The sequence below is a fragment of the Pantherophis guttatus genome, chromosome 5 (assembly GCF_059756535.1).
Source record: "Pantherophis guttatus breed Tessera chromosome 5, ASM5975653v1, whole genome shotgun sequence".
NCBI classification, from domain to species: domain Eukaryota; kingdom Metazoa; phylum Chordata; class Lepidosauria; order Squamata; family Colubridae; genus Pantherophis; species Pantherophis guttatus.
This window is the reverse complement of record NC_142067.1, coordinates 58,371,589-58,387,983: the sequence shown is the minus strand read 5'-3', so window position 1 is coordinate 58,387,983 and position 16,395 is coordinate 58,371,589. Positions and strand designations below refer to the sequence as shown.

Below are 16,395 nucleotides of genomic sequence, written 5' to 3'. Positions count from 1 at the left end.
TATACTAATAACAAGTTCAAACAGGTGCCATTAATACAGGTAATGAGTGGAGGACAGAGGAGCCTCTTAAAGAAGTTGTTACAGGTCTGTGAGAGCCAGAAATCTTGCTTGTTTGTAGGTGACCAAATACTTATTTTCCACCATAATTTGCAAATAAATTCTTTCCAAATCAGACAATGTGATTGTCTGGATTTGTTTTCTCATTTTGTCTCTCCTAGTTGAGGTCTACCTATGATGACAATTACAGGCCTCTCTCATCTTTTTAAGTGGGAGAACTTGCACAAAACGGTGACTAAATACTTTTTTGCCCCACTGTGTGTGTGTGTGTGTGTGTGTGTGTGTGTGTGTGTGTGTGTGTGTATAGGTTATTAGGATATTGTTAAATGATTATTAGTACAAAAGACAACTCCTTTGCTTGAGTTTCATCATGTAAATAACATTTACCTATACATTATTCACAAATTTTAAATCCCCCATTCTACAAATGTCTTGAATTAAAGATGTATGCTTCATGTCTTTTCATTTGACGTATAAAGTATGAGGCTGTTCTAAATGCTCAGTGAGCATATGCACTTAACAGATCATGGAATAACCTTATATTCCCTTGGTTATAATTTGCTTGTTTTATAGTGTATAAATAATTTCATCAAATTAGTAATATTTCTTGCATTGCAACTAAGTATTTCTTGAGTTTTATTCCTGATGACTATATAAACATCATCATGCAGATTCTTGGCAATCCTATGGAAGTCATTTCCATTGTCACCTTTCAGGTTTTGTTCTTTTTTATATACAGTATGTTTTCCCAATATATCCTATAGCATAGTATTCTTGCAATTTTGCAAGGGTGGTCTAAATAATACAGTTGTTTCCAATTACTTCTGTGAAGTGGCTGGAAATTGTGTCCAGGGAAATGTGTTTCCCTGGACACAACGGCGAGGAACGCCACAGAGCTTGAAAGGTAAGACGCGTGTACCGCTTCTCACCCACCCCACTTGCCACCCCCAAATTGTATCCCTAAAGGGGGCGGGTGGCTAAGCAAGGGGCAGGAGCCCTGCCATGCCCGGTGAGGGGGGAGGGGAAGAAGAGACGGCAAGGGGAGCCACGTCTTCCTCCATGTCTTGCTTCTCCCCCGCCTGACCTGTCAGAAATGAGTCTTTGTGAGATTCATCGCACCGCTGCCGCTGCCTCCGGAGCAGGACTCCACAAGGCTTGTGCCATTGCACTCACAAACGGCAGCACTGACGTGAGGCTCAACATACCGGAGCAGCTGCAAGAGGCAGGATGCCAGCTGTGCCAGTATGACAAAGCTCGTGGCGGTGCTACAGTTCATGCGTGCAACAGCACAACAAGCCTTGCAGAGTCCTGTTTCATGAGGCAGCAGCAGCAGCAGGACACGTCAGGGTAGCGGCAGCAAGCCGCTTGGCCAGCACAAAGAACAGGGATGGAAGGAGGCGGCAGCGATGGGACATCCAGTCCCACACTCACCACCTCCTCCACCCCCAAAATAATAAGATACCCCCACTAATAATAAGGCCAAGCCCTTATTTCGGAATAAAGAAAATAAGACTCTTATTTTTGGGGAAACACAGTATGCTACTTATTCATAAAGAGTTGTTGATTCCAAAATAGTGGAAATGATGAAAAAGCCCTGTTTTAAATATTCCCATTCCAAATAAAGAAAATATAGAAGCATAAGTTAGAAATTCTGGTGTTCAAATCTGAGAAGCACACAATATTACAGGAAATATCTACCCTTGGGAATTTTGTTTTAAAAGAATCTACCATTAAGCCACTGAATTTGTTGCCTGATTTCACTGAAACGTTCTTGCTATAATTCAACAACAATTTTATTCTAACTTATTGTATATTCAAATTGCATTGAAGAAAGAAATAAGAATTTGCTTAAAAACTCATTAATACACAGATATATATTTATTTATATAAATATATAAGTCCTGTATTACCATGTAATTCTTCTGTACATGGAGAAAATCTAAATCTTCACTTGTTGTGATCAATAATTCAGTAACATATCAGCAATCTTTTATATAAACAGATCAGTCTGTCATTAGCAAGGAAAAGCATTAGCTTTTCCCTTGGTTCATGATTTACTACAAAAATATATGTATTTATCCTATTTTAACCTTGGAAGGTATCAAGCTTTAAAATACAAGTCTTTAAAGCAACATACAAAGTTTTATGTACTTTACTAAAGGTTTTTGTAATATACTGAAGATAGGTATATTAACCATCCTATTTTATTAAGAATTCACAAACATATTTTATTTAATGTATGTCATTTATCTCTGATTCAAAAGCAGCTGCATAATACAGATATTTCAGCCAATATTTCAACTACTGATTTTAATATAACTTGGAGTCACCTCTTTATATATTATTAAAACTGGTGTGTCTGTCTGCTTGTAATCTTCAATTTGGTGAAACAGTACATTGTAAGGCAAGTATTTTTGAACCAAAGTACTCCAAATAGACAAACTTACAGAATGCATCCAAATCTGGGATCCATTACTCCTGTTGGATTGAAATGTTGCAAAGATGTAGCAACTTTGATGCTGCCACATTGCTACAGTCATCTGTGGTCATGTGATTGTCATTTCCAATACTCTCTGACAGCTCCCCACAAGTCATCTGGAAAGCCAGCTGGAAGTGACAAATCCGACACCAGCAAGCAGGTAAGTGGCTGCTGCTTCCAGGTGGGGAAGGCAGCAAGAAAGTGCATGAGAGGTGCAGTGAGAATTGAAGAGGGTGCATGAGGGTACATGGCTAGCATGACCACAGAGGAACTGGGGGAAGTGCGCAAGTGGGGGAGACTTACCCCAAAACCTGTAACTTTCCTTGCCAGCTTCCCTATTGACTTTCTCCCTCCAAACTTCCCACATGCAAAGTCAGTAAGGAAGCTGGAAGGAAACTGCAAATCTAAGCCAGCAGCCACATCTGGCTGCTGCCAGGTGGAGGCAGGAATGAAGGTATGTGTGATAGGTGCAACAATGGTCGGGGAAGGTGTAGGGGGGCATGCAAGATGCATATGCAAGGAATGATGTAAGGATATGCCTGAGGGTGCAGATGACCCAGTGGGTCAGGAGTTGTGTAGTTCTGTTTTTAAAATCTTTTTATAATTTACTTGGTTTTCCAATGTTCTACAGATATATACATGCATCTACACAGTACTGTCTAGATCTACAGGTAATATTATTAGTTGTAGACGTTAGAGGAAGAGAATTGTGTTAATCAAGGTGGCAAAAAAATCATAAACTCTGCTAGCGCTTTTTCTAACAAATGTCATTGAAAGGTACAAGCAAATGACTTTTAATAAAATTTATTAATCAGTAAAGGTGCTTCAAGACTCCAATTTTAAGCAATACTTTTGTAATTCTAAAAATTCTATCTATCTGTCATGCCCCCGTCAGAGTCTGAATCTGCTGGGGAAGAAGAGCTGGAACAAGAACTGACAGAGATGGAGAGGCCAAGAGGCTCCGTTGGCCTTGGAGCAAACTGGGGAAGGGCAGAGTCAGTCCAGGCAAAGCTTTTCTGAATTAGTAAGGTCTGCAGACAGGGAGAGCTCAGGAGAAGAGCAAGGATTACCCCCTCCTGATCCGAGAGCAAGGAGGGAAGAGAGACGGCTAGATCAACAGATTGAGTTGGCTACAAGGGAAGAGAGTGCTCCGCCTCCTTTCATAAGGCACACCTGGGGACTGAGATGTAAAGAGGTGCCGGTGGGAGGGGTATTTGTCAGGAACAAGCATTGAATCTGTGGAGCCTTGTGTGCACTTGCCAAAGCCTGGAGATTGCTGTACTCTGTCTTGTGGGGCTTGCCAGTTTGTCTGCTTCACTGAACTTCTTTCTCTGGTTACTGTTTAGCTAACCTGGCTTGTTGGACTGCTGGCCCTGGTTTGGGCTAACTTGGCTTATTGGATTGCTGGCTCTGGTTGCTGTTTGGTTAACCTGGTTTACTGGACTACTTGTAGTCAGAGGCTTCTGAAGGTGCATGTGAGAGCTTTATCCAGGACATATAGTGAATGTGGGAACATTTGGGGGCACAGTTGGAGCAATAAAGGGGAGTTAGACCTGTTCTCTGGTTGTGTTGCTTTCATGCTACGCCCCGGGTCATATCTATCTATCTATCTATCTATCTATCTATCTATCTATCTATCTATCTATCTATCTATCTATCTATCTATCTATCTATCATCTATCTATCTAGAGCTGCTCTCTGTTTTATGGGACAGCCTTATATTTTAATGCAAGGGAAACAATGCATTTCCATTTTAAACATTAGAAAGGTGACATTAAAGCAAAAGGGGATATAAATGGTAGATCATTATAAAATGTGGGTATGTATCTATATGTGGGTATATACTCACATACAGAGTTTTTAATGTTTGAAATTGAAATGCATTGTTTCTGCATTAAAATATAAGGCAATATAAAACAGAGAGCAGCTCTACTTGTAATATTTTTTTAAAAAAATATTTTATTCTATTAAATTTGTATTCTTCCCATCTAATAACAACTCTAAGCAGTTTAAAAAAACATAAGAAATATAGAACAGCAATTAAAAAAAAAACCAAGGATGGCAAAATGCACCAACAATACTAACATACACTCATCCGTCCAAGAGGCTACATTCACGAGCCAAAGGTCTGGGCAAAGAGTCGTGTCATAAAGGCCCTCCAGAAATGCCAATAGGGTGGGAGCCATCACATCTGTGGGGAAACCTAATTCAGAGGGCAGCTCTGCGAGTGAGAAAGCATGCTTCCAGACTCCTAATAGATGGCATTAAGAAACCCTGCCAGATCAAAGCAGCTGGGCAGGTAGTAGGAAAAATAGACAGCCTCTCAAATTGCTAGGCCCTGTACCATGTAGGGCTTTATATGTAACAATCAGCACCTTCAATCACACTCAGAAGCAAACTGGCAACCAATGCATTCATGGATAACAGCTGTTACATAGGCATACTCAGCCATGCCCATCAGTGCCTCCACTACCACATTCTGGACCACTTGGAATTCATGGGTAGTCTTCAAGAGCAGCTCTAAAGAACAGGCAGATGGACGAACAAACAGGCAGACAGGTATACTGCACTGCAAAATACTTCCAAATTGTATGTTAGCAATCCAAACATTGCTTTAATAGCTTATAGAAGCAAACTAAGATCTAATCAAAACTCAAATTTATTTTTACTGTCATACTTTTTAGAGTACAGCATACATGCCACTAGATGGCACTCCGTGTAATAAAACTAATTTATTTGATTTTGTACAAGCACTTCTTAAAACATCAGATTTCACGAAAGAATTAAAATCTATACAAATATTTCTGCATGTATATACAGTAATTGAACAATTTTAATACAAAGATTTATGCATTTACTTGACTAACCAGATACGCTGCCCAGAATAAAAAAATTCACAAAAAAGGAACTTAATGAGGCAATTATCTCATTCTCCATCAGCAGTATCTAAAAGCATTTATATACATATACATATACATATATATTTGTTTTCTGAGGTTTTCGCGGGTATTTGTATGTAGGTCTTTGGTTATTCGGGTTTTCTCCCGCATAAAATTGGAAGTGTCTTGGCGACGTTTCGACGAAGTCTCATTCATCATCTTCAGGCTGGTGTTTTCAGCTTCGTGCTTCTAGGAGCAATGTGTGATCGCAGCTGTTTCTTCCACTTAATTGCCAGTGGGGGTATCAGGGTATCAATCAGTTCATACCTCCACTGGCAGTTGGTAGATTTTCACAGGTATAGGTATGCAAGTCTTGGTGTATTCGGGTCTTCTCTCGTGTAAGATTGAGAGCACTTTGGCAACATTTCGGCAGAATCTCATCTGCCATCATCAAGCTTATGCAAGGGGTCTTCTGCAGCAACTGCCATTACTATTTCAAATCTGGTGCTGGTAGTCTGCTTTGCTGAGATGGCCCTACCTCTTCATTCTGATTGGTTGGGAGTCCCAGTCTGTGTCTATTGGCCTGGCTTCGGTTGTATGGTCTGTTTTTCTCCACCAGGTAGCAGGGCTTCATTTTTGTTGCTGGCTGGAATGTGATTTGGCTGGAGATCTCGGGGTATGTGTGTCTGGCTTCTGGGGTGTAGATTTTTCTGTCTGTGGGTGCTGGGACTCATTTGTTGACAAGGGCTATATATATATATACATACATACATACATACATATATGCAAGTTTTGGTGTATTCGGGTCTTTTCCCATGTAAGATTGATAGTATCTTGGCGACGTTTCGACGAGGTCCCTCTTGTCATCTTCAGGCTGGTGTCTTCGGCTTTGTGCTTGTGCGAGGAAAGCGTGATCAGAGCTGCCGTCTTTCTATAAATACTGGTGGGGAGGTGTGGGGTGCTGGCTTTGTTGCTGTGAGCGGGTTGGTTGCCTGTGTTGTTACATCTTGATTGGTTGATGGAGTTGATGTTTGCAGATTAGTCAGCTGTTTCGTAACATCCTGTGTGGGTGAGGTCCTTGATGTGTGCCCATTTGTCTTTTGTGTTTTAACGACCTGGGTAATGTGTTAACATCCTGAGTTCTAGTGTTGTGATAGCCTGAGGTATTTGATGTAATGTCCTGAGCAGATGGCTGTGATGCCACATCCCGGGCTTTGGTTTGGCTCCGAGTTTGAGGTCTTGCCATGTCAGTTTTCTTTGTGTGGAGATTGGAGGGGGGTGCAGCAGCTGGTGATGCCGCCGTGGTCTGGCTTCTGGATGGTGGTTGTATTTCGTCTATGGGATGGGTTTGGGTTTGAATCTGGTGAGGATGATTGGTGGTGGTGTCATGTGTTATCTTGGGTCTGGTGTTAATCTTTGTGGCTGGGAGTCTTCTATTGACTAGGGCTCGTTTCCAGATGTCTGGTAGGCGGGAGGTATTGTTGCGTTTATTCAGGTTATGTGGGTGTTTCTCTATTTCGATGGCTTCCATGATTATTCTCTTGTTGAAGTGTTCAGTTTTGCAGATTAATTTGGTTCCTTCAAAGTCAATTTAGTGTCCTGTTGTTTTAAGGTGCTGGAAAAGGGAGGAAGTTTTTTCTTCTTTTCTGATTGCGTTCTTGTGTTCTGCAATGTGTGCATTTATTCTCCTATTAGTTTGTCCAATGTATGTGGCTGGGCAGATTTTGCATGCTATTTCATAGACTCCTTGGTTTTCTAGCTGGATCTTGTCTTTGGGGTTTCTTTTTTTTTTTTTTTTTTTTAGAAACTTTATTAAGATTTTTTACAAACAGAGAAAAAGAAAAACATACAAACAAAAACATAAAAAACATAAATGTAATATTTTCAGTTGATATCGGATGTGCAGTGTTTTAACTATTTACATAAATAATACTTGGTGATATTTCAAATCACTTTTAACCATTATTTAACAGACCTTTAAGTCTTTCTTTCATTTTATCATGCATCCACTTGTACCACCTTTCCCACACAATATAGTAAACTGACTTCTCGTCATTTAATTCATGGGTTAATTTAATCATCTCTGCACACTCCAGTGTTTTCCTAATTGTGAGCTCTTCTGGTGGTTGAGTTTTCTCTTTCCAGTACTGTGCGTATGCCAATCTGGCAGCTGTAATCATGTGAATCATTAAATGTATCTTTTCCTTTCCATATGGCTTCTTTACCATTCCCAGGAGAAATATCTCTGGTGTTAGTTCAATATCTTCGCCAATTATTTCATATAACCACTTCCTGATCTTGTTCCAATATCCTTTCGCTTCCGGGCATGTCCACCACATGTGAAAGAAGGTGCCTTGACCGTGGCCACATTTCCAACAATTGGGATGTATATTAGGATATATCTTTGCTAATCTGGCCGGGGCTAAATACCATCTATGGAGCATTTTGTAATGGTTTTCCTTGTAAGCCACCACTCTAGTCAGTTTAAGATTCCTGTTCCATGCCTCCTCCCATTCCCCAAAATTTATATCACGCCCTATATTTTTCTCCCATGCATTTATTTGATTCTTTGTGATATCTTCGGACTTCTCATCACCTAATAAATAATTGTATAGTTTGGCCAGAATCTTTTTATTTGTTCCCATCAGGACTTTATCCAATCCATTTGATCCAAGTTCTAAACCGTATTGTTCTTTGTCTTTCTGATATCTAGATTTTATTTGCGAATAGGTCCACCAATCTAAGATTATTCCTTGCTCTCGTAAAGTATCATTTGGTTTAAGCTTCCCTCCTTCGTCCAAGATATCTTTATATCTGCCCATTTTCTCCATCCCCCATCTATTGGGGTGGATCAGGGTCTCCATCGTTGAGAGCCAATTTGGGATTTTTTTGTAATATCTTTGCCTAATCTGGGTCCATGTTTGTATCAATGAGTCTCTAATTTTATGTCTATGGAAATATGTCTTCCTTTTCTTCTCTGCGTCCCAAATATGGGCATGCCACCCTTTTTGCAAATCGTGGCCTTCTAGGGTAAGAATCCTCTTATTTTCCAGTAATCCAATCTCTTATCCAGACTAACTTAGCTGCCCTGTAATATATTTCTCAATCAGGGAGACCAAATCCACCTATATCTCTTCTGCCCCTTAAAATTTTGATAGAAAACCTCAGTTTTTTCCCCTCCCATATGAATTCTCTGATGATTTTGTCTAGTTCTAGAAAAAACTTCAAAGTCAATTTAGTGTCCTGTTGTTTTAAGGTGCTGGAAAAGGGAGGAAGTTTTTTCTTCTTTTCTGATTGCGTTCTTGTGTTCTGCAATGTGTGCATTTATTCTCCTATTAGTTTGTCCAATGTATGTGGCTGGGCAGATTTTGCATGTTATTTCATAGACTCCTTGGTTTTCTAGCTGGATCTTGTCTTTGTTCTACAGCCCTGGTTCTGTGAAATCTAGAAAGAATATGCACATAAAAGCCTACGAAAAAGAAAAAGACACATTGTACCTTTACAGGGAGGATATCTGAGAAGTGGGTGTGGCTCACTGATGACGCCTTAAAAGGCAGAAATAGCTGAGTCTCCCAGAGAGCAACACAGAGTTGCAGTTTGTCAGCAGAAAAAAGGCCCAGAAACTTGTGAATGAGATTTCACAGAACCAGGGCTGTAGAACAACTTAGTTTACGTAGGTAAAACCTGGCTAGAAAGAATATGCACATAAAAGCCTACGAAAAAGAAAAAGACACATTGTACCTTTACAGGGAGGATATCTGAGAAGTGGGTGTGGCTCACTGATGACGCCTTAAAAGGCAGAAATAGCTATCTGAGTCTCCCAGAGAGCAACACAGAGTTGCAGTTTGTCAGCAGAAAAAAGGCCCAGAAACTTGTGAATGAGATTTCACAGAACCAGGGCTGTAGAACAACTTAGTTTACGTAGGTAAAACCTGGCTAGAAAGAATATGCATATATATATATATATATACGTAGGTAGGTCTTTGGTTATTCGGGTCTTCTCCCACGTAAAATTGGAAGTGTCTTGGCGACGTTTCGACGAAGTCTCATTCGTCATCTTCAGGCTGGTGTTCTCGGCTTCGTGCTTCCAGGAGCAAGACACTTCCAATTTTACGTGGGAGAAGACCCGAATAACCAAAGACCTACATACAAACACCCGCGAAAACCTGAGAAAACATACATACATATATATATATATATATACATACATACATATATATATATATATATATATATGGTATATAATATAGGCAATCACAAAACATGTGATCACTATCAACAGTTGACACTGACTTGATAGCACATAATCATTTAGTGAATTATTTTAAAACAGTGACAGGACATACTTTTGTGTATCTTGTGAAGATCACTCACAAAATTTAAAAATAAGTTATGAAGCAATAAAAATAATAAATTACATATAAAAATATTAAATAATTCTATCAAAATCATACAATGTACACAAATAGCTCTTTTCAAACATCTGCCTCAAGTCATCTTTAAATATGTGAAACAAACCTACATTTCTTAAGAAACTGAAAAGAGACTACTTATATTTATGTATATTTGTGTGGGTTTTTAAGAGAAAAGGTAAATTCTCATTTGATTCTGGTGATTTCATTGACACCAACCACCAAAATGAAATTACTATAAACATTATAATAGCCCCCTATTTTCATCATTATATTTTCCCTTCCCCTCTATTTCTAGCTCAACTCAAATGCATAAACATGATTTCTTGTTTATACTTGAATTATAGCTAAATGAATATCCATAAGATGAGTCCATCTGTCAGGAAGAAAAAAAAGGAGACTTCCCTTTGTTTGATAAAAGACCAACCTTCCTTTCCTGCATAAAATCTATTAACTGAACTTTATTTGACTCCAAACATGTGTTCCGATCTCAAATTTATAACTATTTATCCCAAGCCTACACTAATATTTTCAAACCTGGGTTCTGAGATAGCAACACCTGGTAAATTTGATGTAAGCAAAATGGCTTACATACTTTTGTGTTTATGACACCGGTTTCCTTCTTTGCTTCCTTATATTCCTTGCAAATGAAAATGGAAGATATGGCTACAGGAAATAGGAATGGAAAATGTGCAGGATCACATATGGCTGAAACCTTTTAAAATAATGCAAAGCCCCTCTGGGGGGGGGATTAGTCTTTATCATCTGTATGACTTGTATTCATAATACCTTTTCCACATTTCATGTATTGTAGAGGAATTAAACACACCTTCATCCTTTCAATCCAAAACTTTTTCTATAGTTCACAAGTTTTGGTTTTATTGTATTATCTACTGTAGTGCAAAACAAAGGCATCTGGGGAATTCTGGGAGTTGAATCTTAAAGCTGCTAAGGTTGAAAAGCACTGATCTAAAATATTAAGATATGATGAAGTTCGGAGGAGCAAGAAGAAGTCACAAAAGATGTACCTAGATCAGTGGTGGGTTGCACCCAGTTCGGACCGGTTCTATAGAACTGGTAGTAAAACCGGCGGGAGGCTCTGCCCACTGACTTCATCAGAACACTTCTGCACATGCGCAGAAGAGCGCAGCCCAGTTGTGAACCGGTAGTAAAGGTAAGTAGAACCCATCCCTGACCTAAATGATACACTGAATGATTGATTATGTATTGTATGTTTGTTTGTTTATAAAATTAAAAAAAATGTTTCAAAAAAGAAAGAGAAAAGCACTGATCTAAGGGACTCAGTTTTCCTGTTAGGTTTGTCTATAGGCAAAACATTTGACACAATCAACGGGCCTATACAGATAACTTACAGAACGCTAGAAACTAACAAAGCATTTTTAAAAATTAAAAATGTCTAAAACTATATATATGACAATTTATATCTACTCTTTCAAATACACTGAATATAAAAAGTAGGTGACAGCTGTCATAGTTTCCAGTGTTATATTAGTTTTCATGGATTGGCTGATAGTCTTTAGTTGAGGAAATCCATTAACTGGGATTTTTGTTTTCTCTTTGTTCCGTATTTATTTAGTTCTAGCATCTCTTAGCTGAAGACCGTAGCCTGATTCAGAGCTGATCCATTATTTGAAAACACTGAAACATCATTAAAAAATTACAATAAATCCTGAGAGAAATGGACAACTTGAATGGACCCAACGTTTTGCTTGAAACTGCTTCCTATGTAAAATGTTCAGTAGAACTTCCTCAACACAGAGACATGCATTGGACTTTATTACTTCATGAGGCACCATGCACATTGTGAAGAGAGAGGAACGTATCAGTACAACATCATGTCACAAAAAATGTCCACTTTTAAAAGTATCTTAATCACATTTAATAAATCAATCAGTATGTAATAGAAACAAAATACCATGGCAATTGCATGCTATTGTGAGGATTATCAACTAAAATTAATATCTAGACAATCACAGCATCTAAGATTTTATCTTTGCCTTAAGAAACAAATTGCCTAATAAAAAGATGTAAATAAGAAAATCTGTTAAGGATGTTGCAGAACACCTGTGTGATTCAAACATGTTTGTTTGATTACCTTTTCAAGACCCATAGTTTCCATAAATCCTTTGGCTCTTATAGCTGACTGAAGAAAAATTAATTCACATAACTCAGTCATATTTATCTTTCCATTTACCTTCTTTTCTTTAAGATAAGAAATTATACTTAATATATAATAGCCTCTAATTAACACTTATAGCTGTATCCCACTATCTGGGAGTCACTGATAAGACAAATTTCCTTTTAAAACTGTCTAGCCTAATTTCAAAGCTGTCCAAGCCATCATGACATTTTGTGATTTGATTACTACATCATTTGGCAACAAATTCTACATTAGATGTTGAGTTTACAGAAAGTAATATATCTTTTTACTTTCCCTCAGTATATCAGTGTTCAATTCAATTATATTTTCCTACATTTTAACATAAGAGGAATGGTACTTTTTATACTATGCATAATCATACCCAGTTCAATTAATGATAACCTATCCTTATGGGAAAGATTATGTTGTCATTTTCTATATCAACTTCCATTGGCCTGTCAATATAAACTTTTCAATTCAATCTCATCAGGATAGAAACATGTCTTTCATTGTATTACTTAACAAGGCAGCATGCACATTGTTGACACGGACGTCTGTGTTTAAAAATTGCACTGCTGCAATACTGTAGTAATAATACTAATGATAATTCAAATTCAAGCACCTGCCGCATACCCTAGACCTAACAACTGTGGGTATTCGTAACATGGAAAATGATTTGGCATTGCTGAAAAATTGATCAAAAATGTGGAAACTGTAGTTCAATGTTTCTAAATGTCAGATCATGAACTGAGGGAAAAAGAATCCTCTGGCAGGGTACAGTTGTGGGGTACAGTGTTAGATATAACAACAAAAGAAAAATATTTAGATGTGCTCATAGCAGGTGACTGCAAAACAAGCAAACAGTGTGGCCAGGCAGCTATGAAGGCAAACAAAATTCTGGGATGCATCACTAGAGTGATCACAAGCAGGAAAAAGAGATCCTAACCTTGCTATATAGGATTTAGTCAGATCCAATTTGGAATACTATGTCCAATTCTGGAGTCATGTTTTTTAAAAAAGATATTGATAAGACTGAGCGAGTTCAGACTTTGCGCAAAAATGATGCAAAGTCTGAGGACAAAACATATGAGGAGAGATTGAAGGAAATGAATATGTACAGCCTGGAGGACAGAAGAGAAATGAGTGACATGACTGAAACCTTTAAATATTTTAAGGATTTAAATAAGGTTCTAGAAGGCAATATTTTCAATATTAAGCAAAAACCAAGAACACAGGGGCATAACCTCAATCTGTCAGGAGGGAAGTTCAAAAGAGATGTTAGAAATATTACTTCACAGAAAGAGTACTGGAAGCTTAGAGCCAATGGAGGTAGTGGGTCAATGATCAGTAATTGAGTTTAAACAAGGTTGGGATAAACATATATCCATCATCCAACAAAATAAAATAAAAATAATTAATAAATACATACATACATACATATACATACATACATACATACATACATACATACATACATAAATGCATACATACATAACATAAATAAGAAAAAAACCTCAAGACTTGATGAACCACTCAGTCCTTTTTTGTCTTCAGTTTTTTATCTTTCTATAACTGCTGATAAGAAAGTCAAAACAGTCTGGATAGTGGAAGTGGCAGAACCTAGAAACAGCAAAATAGAAGAGAAAGAACTGGAGAAGATAACAAAATTCAAAGACCTGCAAATAGAAAAAGTTCAAACGTGGGAAAAGAAAGCAAAGATGGTACCAAAGATGCAATCCCAAAACAAACATCCCACTTGAACACCATCAATCAATTGCAAAGAGCAGCTTTATTATGGATGAAGGGACTAAAATTTACATTAAACTATAGTTTGAAAGAAAACTTTTATAAAAGGATGCATCATTGGTACTTGACCCCAGATTGTAATTTTAATATAGTTAGTCCATGTTTAATTGACAGACTGGATTTTATCATACATTTTATCTATTATCTATTATTTTATTCTAGAATTTTTAATTGTATATTTTCTGACTGTTTTTATTTGTTCTACTCTCTGGTCTATGACTGTAATAAACTGAATTGAATTGAATTGACTCCAGATAGCCTAGCAAAAATATACAGTATAAAGAGATTTCTAATAAGTGCTGAAAATGTCAAAATCCAGGTTCATTTTATCGTATGTGGTGGTCTTGCAAATATGTGAAAACATGCTGGATAAACATAACAATGACAATGCAAAAATATTTAAGGTACAAATGGTATTGAAACCTGAAGCTTTTCTTTTAGGTATGATGGACAAATCAATTGAAAAGTAATTTGGGGTGCAATTCCTTCACATGGTGACGGCTGCAAGGGTTGTACTTGCCAAATACTGGAAAGAAAAAGAGATGCCGATTGTTGAAAAATGGATTTTGAAATTGACTGAATTAGCAGAGATGGCAAAATTAACTGCTTTGATTTGAGATAATGGACTAGACAGCTTTATAAGAGAGCATAAACTGTTTGTGGACTTTCTACGTGCTAAATATAATAACATTCGGTTAACAAAGGGATTTAAAGATTAGTATAATGTTTAGCTCAACCTGTTGACTGCTTTTTCTTCTTTCTTCTTTTATATTTATACACACACACACAAACAATTTGTAAAAGGGGAGGAGAATTATTGCTTTTTCTTTTCTTTCAGCACCTAGCCAGGGTAGATCCTACATCTTGAATATTTAATGTTAAATTGACCGCAAAAGGCAGCTTTACTTGGAACAATTTACATTCTGCAATGATACCTTTAAGATCATCAAACATCCCCATCTGCCTATCCCAGGTCCTAAGAAAGGACTCGATAGGTGGATGAAAATGCCAAATCCAGTCTAAACATCAGGCTGACTATGCAACAAGCAATAACAATAGAATAATATGCAAGTAACAATGTAATTCAGCAAGAAATATCACTTCATATGTATATCTTCACACCTGGTATGATAAAACAAAAATAAACTAAGATGCAGTCACATACATACAAACATACACATTCTTCCTTCTGATCACCTGCCTTCACACCTGGTGTGATAAAACAAAAATAGACTAGGGGACATATAAACACACACACTCTTTCTTCCCACCACCTGCCTGTTTCCCCAATATTTCCCATATAATTTTTAAATGAGAAAAATTAGGAAGGAACAAATAGTTCTCTTATAAGTTTTATATTAATATGAAAACTTAGACCAAGGGATTCACATTAAAGTAATAGGAATTAAGTCAAAAGGCAGGAAGATTTTCCTGCTGGTCTGTTTCTCCATAAGACTGCAGGTCTTATGAAAGTTTTTCCATGAGACTACAGGCTTTAGAGGTAGCTTATTCTGAAATTGTAAGGTTAGTTGTATGCTAATGTGAGGTTAGAAAAGATGGGGTTGGACTAGATTATCTTTGAAGTACATTACAAATGATTATACTAATAGCTAACATTGGATAGTTTTATCCTCAACAAATGCAAATGAGTACCAAAACAAACCACACATTTTTCTGAAATAAGTGATAGTTTCAGCTTGGATTTTTAAATTTTACTTTCACATGTAGTGCCCTCATTTTTCAACTCATATTTCAGTTATTGCAAATTCCCTTAAAATACGAGCTTCTGACATTCTTACAAAATGACAAACAGTTTTATGTCAAATAGAATAAGCATTCAACACCCCCCCATGAAAACTTTAGACCTCTATTTAGAATATGACATTTCCCAATAAATAATCTACAAAGACAAACAGAATGTAAGAAAGAGGAAAGAACCAAAACTAGTTTTCTAATTACACACTGCAAGTGGATCACGCAGTACCTTTTACACAGTTATCACTTGGCAGATTTTTCAGAAAATAATCAACAGATGCCAAGTCTTTCACACAAAACACGCTAACGGGGTGTAATTTCACTCTTACCTGGGTCTTAAGCATTTTAAAAATTATCCTTATCTGAATTATATCAGTTGATCACCTGACTGGAGTTTGAGGGAGGGAAGTCAGCTGACCATCTTTTCACGCTGCTTGGAGCTTACTCCATCGTACTTTTGTCATGTGAGTCAGTACAGAACCAGCTGTCATTGCTTCAAGAAGAAGGGGGGAAGAAAAGGAAAATGGGCCCCTCTGTTCCCACCCTCTTCCTCCTTCTTCTTCCCTCTTTCTCATACTCCGCCCCACCTTCTTTTTACTAACCATTCTTCAGCTTTTCATTAGTTTTCACGGACGGGGGGGGGCGGGGGGAGACGGACGGGGGGGGGGAGGAGGTTTCTCCCAAAGGGAAACGAATTCCACAACATGCACGCATTTCCCCTACATTTTCAGGTTTCTAAACCTCCACCGCTCCCCCTGCCTGCCCTGCCGCCCAGGAAATCAGAGAAAAGGCATCACATTCCACAACCCTCAGTCAGCCCTGGCAAGCTCTGAGGCATTTTCAGTC

At 37.8% G+C, this 16,395-nt stretch overlaps 1 long non-coding RNA gene across 1 annotated transcript in view; it reads right to left on the bottom strand.

Annotated features, from left to right (window-relative positions):
- Positions 1-16,025, bottom strand: part of LOC148113397 (uncharacterized) — a 197,296-nt gene extending 181,271 nt beyond the window's left edge. Inside the window, exon 1 of the long non-coding RNA XR_015728216.1 lies at positions 15,879-16,025. This is a non-coding gene — a long non-coding RNA (uncharacterized LOC148113397). The remainder of the gene's footprint in view (positions 1-15,878) is intronic.
- Positions 16,026-16,395: the final 370 nt, after the last annotated feature.